Source organism: Capra hircus, chromosome 6 (assembly GCF_001704415.2).
Source record: "Capra hircus breed San Clemente chromosome 6, ASM170441v1, whole genome shotgun sequence".
Lineage (NCBI taxonomy): Eukaryota > Metazoa > Chordata > Mammalia > Artiodactyla > Bovidae > Capra > Capra hircus.
Window position 1 is genome coordinate 70,440,610 of NC_030813.1, and position 12,732 is coordinate 70,453,341.

The window sequence follows — 12,732 nt, forward strand, 5'->3', positions numbered from 1 at the left end:
TTCGAATCCTCCTCTGTAATCCTTCCTAATAACATCCCTCATCCTCTCCGTGGAGATTACCACTGTCCTGAATTTTATATTTATTATTCTCTTGTTTTCTTTGTAGTTATTACCAGGCCAAAACGTATCTCTAAAGAATAACTTTTTAATTATGTATGTTTTTAAATTTATATAAATGGAATTAGATTGAATGAATACCTCCTTGATTTGTTTTTTCTCTCAACAGCATGGGCATTTTTAGTATATGCTTATTTGCTGCTTGTGTTTTCTATTCTGTAAAATATTTTTTTATAACATATATGCTTTTTTTTCTTTGTTTTGTCTTTATTGTTTATTTATCTTTATTTGTCTTTCCTTTTCCTCCCTCTTGAACCGTATCTGCTTTTCTATTGAGTTATTTTCTCATGAGATTTTAGGTGTTCTAAAATATTTACATTCTGGATACTAATCCCTCATTCGTTATCTATATGGCAAGTATTTTGTCCTAGTTTTAGCTTCTGTTTCAGCTTTCTTTGTAGTCTTTAGAATATAGAGCTGTTGATATTAATGTCAGTTCAGTTCAGTTCAATTCAGTCGCTCAGTCATGTCTGACCCTGCGACCCCAAGGACTGCAGCATGCCAGGCCTCCCTGTCCATCACCAACTCCTGGAGTTTACTCAAACTCATGTCCATTGAGTTGGTGATGTCATCCAACCATCTCATCCTCTGTTGTCCCCTTCTCCTCCCGCCTTCAATCTTTCCAAGCATCAGGGTCTTTTTAAATGAGTCAGTTCTTCACATCAAGTGGCCAAAGTATTGGCTTTCAGCATCAGTCCTTCCAATGAATATTCAGGACTAATCTCCTTTAGGATGAACTGACTGTATCTCCTCACAGTCCAAGGGACTCTCAAGAGTCTTCTCCAACATCACAGTTCAAAAGCATCAATTCTTCAGCGCTCAACTTTCTTTATAGTCCAACTCTCACATCCTTACATGATTACTGGAAAAACCATAGCTTTGACTAGATGGACCTTTGTTGGCAAAGCAATGTCTCTGCTTTTTAATATGCTGTCTAGGTTGGTCATAACTTTTCTTGTATTAATTTAATCAAATAAAATTTTTCTTTTTCATTTTGCTTTTTGTCTCATTTAAGAAAGTCTTCCTTGCTTCAAAGCTCTTAAGATCATCTCACTTATTTTCTTTTTAAAGTTTTAAAAATTTTAGATTTACATCTATGTCCTTGATACAGCTGGAATTTACTTTTGTGTAAGGTGAGAGAGATAGCCCATTTCATTTTTTGAAGCTATTTCTCTGACTTCTGAGTCTCAGTGTTGCTGTTGAGAACTCAATTTCCAGTCTATCATTCCTTTCCATATAATACATCTTTTCTCCTAAAGAATCTTTTTTAATTATTATGATCTGTCAGCATCATGAATCGAGGCTTGACTTTGTTTGCTTGTGATATGGGCTTCCTGAATCTGAGCATTTGTGTCTTTTATTAGTTCTAGAGAATTCTTGGCTATTATCTCTTCAATTTTACATCTTCCCTATTTTTCGTATTATTTACCTCTGATATCTTATTCGACATATTTTTAGCCTCCTGAGTCTGCTTTCTAGGTATGTCAAACCATCATATAGTCAGCCTATGATATAGTCTCTCTACTGCAGTCTTCTTCTTTTTAAAAAATATTTATTTATTTTGGCCACGCTGGGTCTTAGTTGTGGCATGTGGGATCTTTTTAGTTGCAGCATGTGGAATCTTGTTCCCTGTCCAGGGATGGAATCCAGGCCCCCTGCATTGGGAGCTCGGAGTCTTAGCCACTGAACCATCAGGGAAGTCTTGCTACTGCATTCTTGCTAAGTACTTCAGATCTGTTCTCTGTTTCACTAATTCTCTTGTCAGTTGTTTCTAGTATGATCTATACTATGTCTGCTGCTGCTGCTGCCGCTAAGTTGCTTCAGTCGTGTCCAACTCTGTGCGTCCCCATAGACGGCGGCCCACCAGGCTCCCCTGTCCCTGGGATTCTCCAGGCAAGAACACTGGAGTGGGTTGCCATTTCCTTCTCCAATGCATGAAAGTGAAAAGTGAAAGTGAAGTGGCTCAATCATGTCTGACTCTCAGCGACCCCATGGTCTGAAGCCTACTAGGCTCCTCCATCCATGGAATTTTCCAGAGTTCCAAATTTTATTTAGTATATTTTTCTGTTATTAGAAGTTCTATTTGGCTTTTATTCATATTCCCTGCTCATTGAAAAATATTTTTAACATGAAAAACTTCAAACCTACTAAAGTAAAGAGAATAGCACAGTAAATCCTTATTTATCCATTATCCAGCTTCAACAATGAACAATTCATGGCTAATCTTTTTTCCTCTATGTCTCTGGCTACTTTCTTTCCCACTTCAGATAATAGTGAAGGAAATCCCACACATCACATCATTTTATCTGTAATAGTTAAATATTGAAATTAAGAAAAAGCCCATGGTAATTCCTTAATATCAAATATTACCATCTTTTAAGCAATATTTTCTGGTTCCTTGATCATACTTTTTAATAGCCCCATTAATTTAAATTTTATATCTAGTTTTCCCAATTCATGTGGTTCTGTTATTATTATTTATTATTTCTCATGCTTCTGCTCATAATGGTTTGTTTCCTCATGTGTCTGTAATTTTTTTTTTTTAAACTGGGGGCTCATGGTCATTGAAACTTTTTTTGAGAATTTGATTAATTCCCTTTGGATTTAATCATTTCCCCAGAGATTTGTGATTACTTTTTCAGGCACCATGTGTCATTGTTAACCTTTAATCATTTAAACTCAGTTCTCAGGCTGAGTTTTTCAGGCCACCAGGTAGGGTGAATTTTGACACTAAACCTACGTGATAATCACCTTGTTGTTAGTAATTCTCAGGGAAGCCTTTATTTTCCTTCTTTACTCAGAGTCAGAACTGACAGAGGTTAAGAGTTCCTACTGGGTTCTTGCTGTGATACTAAATTTATTTTTCTAGTTTGCCTTTATTAGGGTGTTGCCTTTTATAGGACTGGCTCTATGCAAGGGTCTCATTTTGCTGTCCTAGCTTGCGCAAACTCCAGGTATTATCTCCTATCCCCAGCACATGCTTATAGTGTATTAGAACAAACAATTCTTCACAAGCACGTATTGGCAGATTTCCTGAAGACGAGATTTAGTTTTAATGCCCACTTACTGCTTTAGATTCATGACTTATTAAATTATTTTTATCCTATGAATATTTCTTGCATTTTCTATAACTTAACTAAGCATTTTAAATTATATTCTGAATATTTTATCCACTATGTTGAGGTCCTCTGTATTGGGATTCCTTATTATATCCACTGCATAATCACATTCCCAGAAAGAGGATCTAAATTCTGTCTTAAGCCCCACCAGAGTGACCACCTAAAATTAGCCTCCTTCAGAGTATCTCCCAAGTGTGCCTGAGACCTTCCCATTCTGGGGCCTGACGGGCTGCTAGCTGCACATCCTTTATACCCTGCTCTTTTCTGTTCATGCTTCCTCATCCGACCATCGCTCTACTGCCGCTGGTGACTCTCATGGGTTCCTCGTTCTGTTTTGGGAAGTTGTCCTTCGCTGGACCACCACTGTCACTTCCATTTGTGGTCTTTGTCTGAGATACTGTTCTTTCTTTTCTTATTTTATCCCCAATATTGGATTGACCCCTATCTTTAATTCTCTAAAGCTCAAAAGGTGTGTGAGAGAGTATTATAACACAGAGATCTGCTGATAACTACCACCCAGCACCAGACCCATTCTCAGGCCTCCTGGTTCACCTACTCTCTCCATCCTGTTGCCATGTCACAATAGCTAATTTACTTTCCCACACCGGGGTCCTATTCTCACCAATGGGGTTTGGAGTCCAGGTTAAATTTCACAGAGTCCTGGAAAGAGGAATTTTCATTCTCCTCTTCCCAGACCCCACATCCCCCAGTCCCTATTTTCCTGTCCAGGAAGGACTGCCTTCCATAGCACTTGGAAGGAAGAAGTTATTTTTTTCTTTCAGAAAAGCCCAGGGAAATAGGGCCTTACCTTATGACTCCCCACTTCCAAGACACCTCCAACACTAATCTGACATCAGTACACTGTCCAACACCTGGACCTTTCAGTCTCACATAACACCATGTGCGGGCTTCCCAGGTGGCACAGTGGTAAAGAACCCATCTGCCAATGCAGGAGACATAAGAGACCCTGGTTTGATACCTGGGTCGAGAAGATCGCCTGGAAGAAGGCATGGCAACCCACTCCAGCATTCTTGCCTGGAGAATCCCATGGACAGGGGAGCCTGGTGGGCTACAGTCCATAGGGTTGCAAAGAGTTGGATATGACTGAGTGACGTAGCATGCACAATGCCATGTTTTAGGACCTTATCACTTTTTTAGAATAGATGTCACTGAGTCTAGCCCATTTCTTTTTCTGGTGTGCTGTGGACAAAGACTTAGAAAAGAAAATATTACAAGCTTCTCCAAAGACACATAATACTGAAGAGGCATCGAGCCATCTGAAGTCATTGTTAGAAGAATAACTACCCTCTAAGGGACAAATTGTCTGCAGAGATGCAACTCTCTTTAAGGCATCTTCTAAATTTACCTGAGTAAGCAGAACACTACATTTTAAAATTCAGGTTACTTTCCTGCATTGGGGATTTTCCCATGAACTATGAGTGGAATATGACCTAGATTTGCATAACTAATAGTTCCCAAAGTGATGGTTGTTCCAGAAAAAACAAACAAATACATGAACAAAAACAATAACCAGCCTCAAAAGTAAACTCAAGTCTTCACCTGGGATCTCTTCCCCTATAAACACACTTTTAAAGTAAAACCTGAAACTTTTAAATTGTAGTTTTCCAAGCACTGTACTCATACATTTTGTAATAAGAATCTTGTTTCTTAGATACCCTCTTATATATCTTTCTCAATATACTACAAAGCAACATCTTCCTCCGAGTGGATCCTTATTAAATATATGTTTATGCCACATATCAGTGGGAATAATTTGACTCATACTGCTTTTTTCCTACTATGACGTGGAAATAGGGGCTTTGATGGAATAAGAGGCACTTGAGACCTTTAAATCCCTGCTCTGCCAGATATTGTGTGACCTTGGCTAACTTATTTTCTCTAAGCTTCAGTTTCCTTGTAAAAATGTTCCTATAGTAAAGAACTTAGCCAAATGTTTCAATGGATAGTAATACTATCTTCTCTTTCCTTCTGCCATCTCTCAGTCTGAAAATGCTAGAGGTCATTTGGCTCTGGGAAAGAGCAGGGGAAACCAGGTCCCAGACCACTTAGGCCCACACTTCTTTTTTTTTAATTTTTAATTTTATTCAAAAAAATTTATTGGGATATAGTTTATATGCAGTGTTGTATTAGTTTCATGTGTACAGCAAAGTGATTCAGTTATATATATCTATACACATATATATATATTCTTATTTACATTTATATATTCTGTTTAAGATTCTTTTCCATTACAGATTATTACAAGATATTGAGTATAATTCCCTGCACTATAAAGAAGGTCTTTGTTGGTTATACATTTTATATATAGTAGCATGTATCTCTTAATGCCAAACCCCTAATTAATCCCTCCCACTCTTTCCCTTTGTTTTCGGTGTCTGTGAGTGTGTTTCTGTTTTGTAAATAAGTTCATTTCTGTCACTTTTTTAAGATTCTACATATAAGTGACATGGTATGATATTGGTCTTTGTCCAGCTTACTTCACTTAGTATGATAACCTCTATCTAGGTCCATCCATGTTGCTGAAAATGGTATGCTCACACTTCTGAGTTCTATGGATCATTTGTCATTGAATTGTAACATCCCCAGTTCAGACACTCTACTTCATTTGTCTTCTATAGCGGTCTTGAAAACAAGAAAAGGATCATGGAAGGCTAGAGTTGTATAAATCAGTACTTTTTGAAATGTTGATTTTGACTCATTAGAGAATCCTGAAATTAATTTAGTGGACAGCCAGCAGTTTAAAAAATTAAATAGCAAAATAGAAAGAAATGTTCATAATAAGAAGAAATAATATTTAGTGAAATTCTATATAAAATGAGTCACATTGTAGGTCTAATCTATTTCTTACAGTAATTTGCAATAAAATTTGAGAAATACTGCTTTAAATTGTTCTGATACAGTCAAAATTCCTTTTAAATTCTGCAAAAATAAAGTAACATAGGTGAATGTTCCTGTGTAAACAATACTAACATCTTGTGTAGTAGTTTGATTGCTTTACTGGTCCCCGTTCTTCACTCGTTGGTGTCTACCAAAAACTTGGTCCGTGTTTCCATTCTGACTGCCATGTGACTTGATTTGGCCAATAAGATATTAGCTAATGAGATGCATGAAAAGAACTCATGAAATTGGGCTTGATCTTGCTCTTGTCCTTTGCTGTTACCATGAGAACATATCCACATTAGTCTGTTGGAAGATGAGAATTACATGAAGCAGAGTGGAATTGCCCCAGTCTCTCAGCCAAGGCCATATTGGACTTGGTGACAGTCAGTCAACCACCACGCCTTTAAAGGAGTCCAGAGAAGACCAGAACTGCCCAGCCAAGCACAGCCCAAATTGGCTAACATGCCTACTCATGAGCTAAATAACTGTGTATTTTGGCATGCAGTAAGTTGTTTGTTATGGAACATTATTGTGGCAATAGACACTTGATATACCACATTGGGAGAGCTTGTCAAATATTCATAATAATAATAACCATTGCAATAAAATATGCACCAATTTCTCAAAGACCATCTCATTATGTAACTTCAAAAAACACTTCTCATCTTTGTGTTTCACATTACATTGGGTGCCACAAAAGGGCTTTTACTTACAAGAGCTTATTCAGTTGTTTTAAGGAAGACAAGATGGCAGAGGAAGAATTCCTGCCCAAGGTTACTTAACCAACTTCTGTTACCAAGAGAGTTGGGAAGAGCCACTCAAGAATTCTCTTTTACAGGACCACCAAAGGCTGCTGACCATTCTAATTTTCCAAAATGAAAACCCCAATTTCGGTCCATTCTTCTGAATCTACCTCTATTTTCATAAAAGGTACTATGGGATGTCGATTTGAATAATTAAAACTGACATTTTGCTGTCAAGCAAAACAGAGGCCCTTTCCTCAGGAAACCACAATGACATGAATATCCTCAGTGTACATATCGTCCTCCAAATAACCCAATTTGTTTTCCCTAAATTTGCATTTTCATTGGATCATTGAAGATGAGTTCGTCTTTGTAACAGGAGGCCTGTGATTCCCTTGACTAGTCTAGTTTGTCTTGTTGGTTCTCACAGCAACATCTTGGGGCCATTTGCTCATGGAATGTTTCAGTTTATGGGGGGCTACGAGTTATCTAACAAGAGATGCCCTTATGAATGAGTTCTCACCGCAGTTACTAGTCAGGGGATAAGGAGTGGCAAAGTGGTAGTGAGGATTGAAGTGGAAGAGCTTTGAGGCTCTCTTATAGACCTCATATCAATATGTTAAGAAAATATTGATTGCCATGTTAAAGAATTGCAGGTATGTATAGAATTGTGGGTATGTATATTGAGCAAGAGAAATGGAACACAGGAAAAAATCCTTCAAAGCCATTCCCTGGTACTAGCAAACCCTCATCAATTAGACAGACCTGGTAATTTTGGATTTAAAAAATCCGAATATTTTTGTGTCCTATTGACAATGGATCTAATAAGTTCTGTGTGTGTGTGTGAGCGCGCATGTGCAGTCATGTTTGACTCTTTGCAACCTCTGTCCATGGACTTTCCCAAGCAAGAAATACTGGAGAGTGTTTCCATTTCCTTCTCCAGGGATCTTACTGACCCAGAGGTCATCTCTTGCATCTCCTGCCTTGGCAGGTCGATTCTTTATTATTTGTACCACCTGGGAAAGTAAGCAGTAACTTCACAAAAATCTCAAATATGTGTCTTGCAGTGGCTTATGACCTTAAACGAGGGCAAATTTATTAATATTTATGCATCTTCAATGTGCTGGGCCCTATGCAGAGTATTGGTCATTTACAGACAAATAAGACCCACCCCCTGCCATCAAAGAGGACCTACACTGCACCTGTTTGATGTGTTCATCTCTGTGACCCCAGGGAAGGGGTCAATATTTTAGCTCTTTGATGACTTAATTTTAATAGCAAACTTGGGTTTTATCTATCCCTTACAAAATTTTCTCTGATTTTTGACAGCTTGGTTGTCATTTGTGTCTTTTGATGCTTTACCTTGAGTTATTTCGGAGTTTGCATTCAATACAGATAAGTATCCAATACAAAATATTCATTAAATGAATATAGAAACAATCATGTTTTTTGAATGCCTCAAAATGAGTGGTCAACTGGTTTTTCAGAATTCACAGAAAAAAGTACACGTGTTGGTATGTATATGTGCACCAAAATGCTTACAAGAATCTCATCTAATATATATTTTTAAGAACATAAGTACTTTTTCAGCTAAAGATCTTAGGTTGACTTGAATCGAATTCGACTTAGATTTCCTCCAGTGCTTAACGCTTGGTTTGAAGCTTAAACACTTGGGTTCAAAGTATTTCAGCATTTAACAAAAATCCTTCGGATTCCATCAAAATGGTAGATTAAGTATGCTTACTTGAATCCCCTGCCTCAAAAATGGGTCTGCAAATCTATTTTAGTGAGTGTTTTACATAAGCCCTTTCTTGAGAAATGGGTAATAAGTAAACTTAAGATAGTCTATTTTAGTTAGAAAAACAAAACATTTCTGAGTGTGTTTAAAGATTTGTTTTATTTTAAGGGCATTTTTCAATATCCTTGAAATCATGTAAATTAAACAAAAATGAAATTATTTTAATAAAAATTTTGCCCTACTAGTGCACTTAAGTGTTTTCCTTTTATATATTAGTTATCATGTCTTTATGTGTTATGTATTTATTATTTTTATGAAATAAAAATAACATTTATAAGAAAATCCATTGTTACATTATCACCAATGTTTATAATCACAGAATGATACATACATACATCAGTGATATTTTTGATTAAGTTTAGATTCATTTTACTCCATGCTGTTCTTAGTTACTTTAAATGACTATAATTATTCCACCTAAAAGAGCTCATAAAGGCTTTTAAGATTAATTTGTATCAATATCCCCTGATCTTAGATACAGTTCATTGTCGTGTATCCTAAGACTGTCTTCTACTTTGGGGGAGACCAATGGGTTGGGTGATCATGTAGAAAAATATAATTAGAGTATTGTAGGGCTGGAAAGAACTCAATGTGATCTTAATTCATTTTACATAGGTGATAAATTGGCTTAAAAATGTTAAGTGATATGTATACCCTTCTACATGACTTTCCTGGTGGCTCAGATAGTAAAGAATCTGCCTACAATGCGGGAGACCCGTGTTCAATCCCTAGGTGGGGAAGATCCCCTGGAGAAGGAAATGGCAACCCACTCCAGTATTCTTGCCTGGAAAGTCCCATGGACAGAGGAGCCTCATAGGCTACAGTCCCTGGGGTTGCAAAGGGTCAGACACGACTGAGCGACTTCACTTCACTTAACTTCACATACCCTTCTAACCTTACATACAAAGATGATTTCAGAATTGTTAAACCTGGAGATGGCAATTGGGATAAATTATCATAATTAGCAAGGAGATCAAACCAGTCAATCCTAAAGAAAATCAACTCTGAGTATTCATTGGAAAGACTGATGTTGAAACTGAAGCTCCAATAATTCAGCCACCTGATACGAACAGCTGACTCATTAGAAAAGACCTCGATGCTGGGAAAGATTGAAGGCAGGAAGACAATGGGGCGACAGAGGATGAGATGGTTGGATGGCATCACCGACTCCATGGACATGAGTTTGAGCAAACTCTGGGAGACAGTGAAGGACAGGGAAGTCTAGCATGCTGCAGTTCATGGGGTCACAAAAAGTCAAACACGACTTGGTGAGTGAACAATGAACAACAACACATAATTATCCCCAGTGAGTCTTTTACCAACCACCTACCATCTTCCCAGAATGCAGTCCAAGAACAAAATACCAGGCTGCCTGTAAGAGTTATGGATGGGTAGTATGGTTGATGTGAATCTATGGTATGTTCTCCATCACTCATAGAATGCAAATGATGCTGAGAGCTCACACCAGAACCCAAAGCAACAGGAAGAAGATGGCCAGAAGGGGATAATGAATAACCCTCAGGAGATGATGTGCTGATTTTATTCTTGCAAATATTGGCTGAGTCCTATGGCCTGAAGGTTTGTGTCCCCTCAAATTCATATGTTGAATCCTAACCTCCAAAATGATGATATTTGGAGATGGGAACTATGGTGGTTAGATCATGAGGGGAGAGCTCTCATGAATGGGATTAGTGCTCTTCTGAAGGATACACCAAAGCTCCCTCTCATCTTCTGTCCTGTGAGGACACAGGGAGAAAAGGGTCTCTGTCTATGAACCATGGAGCAGGCTCTCATCAGATACTGAATCTGCCGGCACCTTGATCTTGAACGTTCCCGGCTCAAGCATCAAGAGAAATAAATGTTTGTTGTTTGAGCCATCCAGTCCATGTTATTTTTGTTATAGCAGCCCCAACAGACTAAGGTATTCATAAATCAAACTTATTGCTAGAACTGACAGATGACAGTTTCTCAGAGTCAGAGGGTTTCACAGCCATCTGTCAACAAAGACCAGAAAGTATAGAATGACCCAGACATGTGTAAGGCTTGCGGGCCCCATTATTGAGATGGTAAATGATGGATAGGGTTCCTGATTCATGATCAATTATGATAACATGGAAAAACTTGCCTTCAAAAAGGCTGGCAACTAGGAAAATTTCTTGGAAGAGAAATTCCTTATTGAAAGTTATCAGTGTTCAGGTGACTAGGTCAATCTGTTTCTTGGGTTTGAGGAGACAGTGAAGAACATCAGAGAGAACACAGACTTTAGAGGGAAACAAACATGGATTTGAACCTTTGCTTTACTGCATGGTAGCTGTGTGGCTTGTCTGTAAAATGGTGGGTAATAAGACTGCCTTTGCAACATGGTTTAAAGAGTTAGATGCTTGGGACTTCCCTGGTGGTCAAGTGGTTAAGACTCTGAACTTCCAAAGGAGTGTAGCATGGGTTCAGTCCCTGGTCAAGAAAGTAAGAACTAAGATTCCACATGCTGCCTGGCACAACACGCACACAGGTACATGCACACACACATACACACATACACACACACAGGAATTAGATGCTAGTATATACAAGATCTATAATATGTGCTCAATGAGTGATAGTTATTAATTTTCTTCCCTCCAAGTGAAGGAGGACAATAATGATATAATGGTCTCTATTCTTTATGCCAGGCAAATAATCTCTAGATGCCAGGCAAAAACTTTATAAACTGTCTTTCTGAATCTTCATCATTATCATTAGACCCAGGTATTATTGACGTTTTTCATACATAAGAAACATAGATTCTGTAAGATTGAGTTGATACCAAGGTCACTTGGAAAGTAAGCTGCAGAGACAGGGTTCAACCCAGATCTGTCCCGCTTATCGCCACAATTCTATACTCTCTCCCCACATCCTCTGGAATCAGGATGCTGATTTCACTCTATAGATGGTCCTTCTTTCATATCTGTTTGAGCTGAAAGAGAAGCAATGAAGATGATTTTAAAAATCCCAAAACTCTTCGAGATGCATGAGAGGGGGGAAAGCTCCAGATTTTTGTAGTTTTAGAGGAGACCCTCAGGAACATTGGTGAAACTAGAAAGCAGTGAGACAGATGTTTGACTTTTAGTTTAAACAGTGGAATTTTTAGTGCTCTGTGTTTGTTTTAGAACATATTTTATAGCAGTTGCTGTTGAAATGATGGGAAGATAGAAATCTCTTTTAGCATTTGGAAGTACTTTTTTCATTTTCTTTGAGTGGCAATGTTATGACTGGCTTCAGAAGATGAAGTTTTTAAGACATTCATGCAAACTTCCGACATTAGCTGATTTCCTTCAGCCCTGTTGTAGTAAAATTCAGGTAAACAATTTTATTCCATGTCTTCCATTAACAAGGTCAAAAGATTAAAGCATACAAGGCCCTGTTCCTTTCATTCTAACAAAGCATTTAGCTGGGATTACATTTACTGTCTTGGGGTTTTCTTGTTTCTTAAAAACTGTCCTGATTTCCTTGGTTGAAGGTGTCTAATGACTCTTTGTTACCTAGACTTGTAGCTTGAGATAGTGGTTGAAGGGGAGTCTGAGGCTATTTCTTCTGTGCTGGGCTCTTGTAGGTCCTGTTGTGCTAAAATCTGGGAAATGGCCTTATAGCCTGATTTGTAGACTAGAATGCCAATTGTAGAACTGTACAACTGAATTTGTTACTTTGCTGATTTGTCCTTTTGTCAATGTAATTATATCTGGAAAGACAAATAACTATCAATTAGTCCTTCAGAAAATATTTTAGGAATTTTTAATAAGTAGCTACTATGCTCTGGAGGGGTTTCCCAGGTAGGTCAGTGATAAAGAATCCACCTGCCAGTGTAGATGTGAGTTTGATCCCTGGGTTGGGAAGATCCCTTACTAAAGGAAATGGCAATCCACTCCAATATTCTTGGCTGTAGAATTCCATGGACAGAGGAGTGTGGCAAGCTACAGTCCATGAGGTTGCAAAGAGTCAGACACAACTGAGCAACTGAGCACACACACACCGTGCTATTACAGCACACACACACACCATGCTGTTACAGTTACAAGGC